Below are 3628 nucleotides of genomic sequence, written 5' to 3'. Positions count from 1 at the left end.
TGTTCTAAGTGAAAGTGGGCATAGCTAAAATTATACAAATTGATACTATTTACTTTTTGAAACCCTAAAGTGTTTTCCTTTTATTCTTAAAGTTTTATCAAATATTTTTTTTCACATTTTTTAAACTTTTTTTCCTAACTCAAAGTTAGCTAAGTTACTTTTTAAAGTCAAACAACTTTCCTTTAGCTAAACTACTTTCCAAACTTAGTTTTTGAACAAAATATTTTTTTTAGGAAAAGAGTTTTTTTAAGTATTTTCTCAAAAAAAAAAATAGATTATGTTCCCTATTAAACTTTGTGATTTGTTTACTTAACTTTTGATAAAGGTTTTTTTTTAGACTATTCATTCATAGCTAAAAAGTCTTTTGTTTTCAAAGCTAAGTGTTTTAAGTATTTATTCAACCTCCTATTAAACTCCTTTCTTTTTAAGCCAAGTTAGTTTAGCTAAAGTTTTTTTCTTAAAAGCTAAGTTCTTATAATCTAAACTTTTATCACTCTTAAAACTTAGTCTTTATCAATTTATTGACAAATCAATTTTTTTTTAGCAAAATGTTGTCAGACAACATTTTCTTACTCCTTCCCTTACAATTTTTTTTTTGATATATGGCAAAGGGAGAGAGTATAAGAAAATTCAAATATAAAAATCTAAAAGTCAAGTATAAAGAAAATTCTAAAAAGGGGAGCTTTTATTAAGGGGGAGTTTTGCACTTAAATTTTTTTATGCTTGCGCTGTTATTTAAATTCAGTTATGCTTGCACTGTTCTTAAAAATTCTTTATAGCATTATTCTTTATTACTTAACTTTGAATTTTTATTGCCGTAATTAAAAAGGGGGAGATTGTTGGTGCGGGAAGCATCCGACAATTGAACCTGAGTTTTGATAATGGCAAAGGATTCAAAGTTAAGGTTATTTGTGATCTGATGTGTTTGAATGAATTTGCAGAAAGTAGGGATGGAAATTTCACCCGAATCCGATGGATAATCTGACATCCGACCCGAATAGAGGAGGATATGGAGGGAATTTTTATACTCGATTATAGTAAATGAGTATTCGGGTATGAGTATTTCAGGTATGGGTATGGAGGCGGATGTAGTAAAATCCTACCCATACCCTACCCGATACCTAATATATTTATTTATTTATTTATTTATATATAAGCCTCATTTTTTATTGGGAAATAAAAAACTTTAGCCCGTTTTTCGTCTTAGAAAAAAAAACTTAGTTTGTCTCTTTATCCTGTTATCAACACGCATCTCATCTTCTTTTTCACGGAAAATGTTCACCCGATCGAAGGAGCGCGAGACGAGGAAGAGCTGACAAGTACATTGAAATATTTTTTTAAAATGAGAATGGTAGGGAATAATAGGATGATGGGTACCCAAAACTCCGACGGGTATGGGGATGAGTATGAAAGTTAAATACCCGATGGGTATGGGTATAAATATAATAAATGGGGATGGGTACGGAGGATATGAAATCCTACCCAAATCCTACCCATTGTCATCCCTAGCAGAAAGTCCTAAGGTATCTTGGGCAAAAGTCCTAGCTACAGTTAGGCAGGCAGAAAACCCTAGGGGGTCATAACCCTAGGTCCTAGGGGGTGGTAACCCTAGGTGGAAAGCCTTGGCGGGTCGAGGTCTTCTGGCAAAAGTCCTAGAGTCGAAAACTCTAGGTGAAAATCCCGGTGTCGCAGATCGGGTGGAAAGTCTGGGCGGGTCATGGAGCAGACATCCAGCAAAAAGACCTGAAGACTCGGGTGCTGAGGAAAAGCCCAATTGATACGAACTGGCAACAAGTATATTCTCCTGAGTGGAGTAGGTGAGGACGCGTTCCCCGCTGAGAGAACAATAGGCATCGGGTTGACCTAGGGTTTTCGGTCGAAAATCCGAAGTTAGAATCGGACAGTCCGGTCAGACATTTATGTTTGTGTTATTATTATGTGCTAACATTGTGTTGCAAGGTATGCTTGGTATTTTGGGGCTAACATATCTTGCAGGAACAAAAGAGCAAGTTTTGCCTAGGATGAACAGTACTCAAGGCGCCCTCTATGGAGCTTGGAGACGCCTCGGGTGCAAGGACTGAGGAGTCCACGCAGCGGAGCTGAAGGCGCCCTCCAAAGGAGCTGAAGGCACCTCAGACGGCCTTGGAGGCGCCTTCAAGAGGATAAGCAGCGGGCGAAGCGGAGCTTATCCGCGCTGCGAATCCGGCGGTGATGGAGGCACCCTCAAGGGCCTTGAAGGCGCCCTCAACGAGCTTTATATAGCAATCTCTACCAACAGCAAGCAAGATCACCTTCTAAGCAATCCTCCTTCAGCGCACTGCTAACAAGACGATCCGGCTGAGCTATAACAAGACCCCGATGACCCGAAACTGTGAAGTTTCAATTTCCTGTTGTCGGTATAGTTTTTCAGTATAGTTATATTGTAATAATCTCTTGTAATATTTGTGAGCTTATAGTTGTTACCCAAAGTAAATGTTCAACGAGCGTGGGCCTTGGAGTAGAAGTCGCCACATATTTCGAAACAAGTAAATCCTTATGTTTTCTTGTGTCTCTGTGTTTTAATTTCCACTGTGTTTATTTATATTCTTCTAAAACAAAAAGTGATAGCCACGAGCGCTATTCACCCCCCTCCCTCTAGCGCTTTCGATCCAACACTCACGTGGAAGCTCGAGACCGGTTTGGATAATTATCCACATCTCGATTTATGTCTTGAGGAGGTATTTCATCCGACTCTTCCAGTAGCTAAAGTCCTCACCAGAGAAAAGTGGTGGGTGGGCTGTGTTGTATATGTTGGTGTTGTAAGGTTGTAAACATAGTCCCACATTGTAAACACATGGAAAAAATCATGGGTTTATAAGAAAAAGATATCTCCATTGGCATGAGGCCTTTTGGGTAGAGCCCAAGAGCAAAATCATGAGGGCTTAGCCCAAAGTGAACAATATCATGTAATTGTGGAGATATCTAAATGCTTTTCGATCCAACAATTGGTATCAGAACCCGGACTGCCAGAAGGTTTAATCGTCGACTGTGCACAAGAGCTATGGTCTGATTGAGCCATGTGGGTACAATATTGACCTCTAACAAAGAAAGTGGGGGCTCCTATGTTCAGATCAAGAGGACCAGACACCAGGTAGGAAGTCCTATTTGCAGCTAGGCAAGGAAGTCCTAGTAGGTCGGGTGGACCGAGGGGCAGGAAGACCTGGTGGGTCGAGGATCGGACGTGGGAAGCCTGTGGTCCTTTGTTTGAGGGGGGATTGTTGGTGTTGTAAGGTTGCAAACATAGTCCCACATTGTAAACACATGGAAAAGATCAAGGGTTTATAAGAAAAAGATATCTCCATTGGCATGAGGCCTTTTGGGTAGAACCCAAGAGCAAAACCATGAGGGCTTCGCCCAAAGTGGGCAATATCATGCAATTATAGAGATATCTAAATTCTTTTCGACCTACAGTATCCTTCTTGGTGGGCCATTAAAAAAAATCTTTCACACAAAAAACAAGCAGCAAAGGTTCCAAGACTTGGTCTTGGATTTAATAGTGCAGAATCAAGAAAATAAATACACGAGCTCGATTGGTGTTACACCAGCTTCGAGGATAAATTGCGAATGCAATGAAAATAGATCGAAAGGC

The sequence above is a fragment of the Zingiber officinale genome, chromosome 3A, assembly GCF_018446385.1.
Source record: "Zingiber officinale cultivar Zhangliang chromosome 3A, Zo_v1.1, whole genome shotgun sequence".
Lineage (NCBI taxonomy): Eukaryota > Viridiplantae > Streptophyta > Magnoliopsida > Zingiberales > Zingiberaceae > Zingiber > Zingiber officinale.
The sequence above is the reverse complement of the archived record's forward strand: the minus strand, read 5'-3'. Positions refer to the sequence as shown.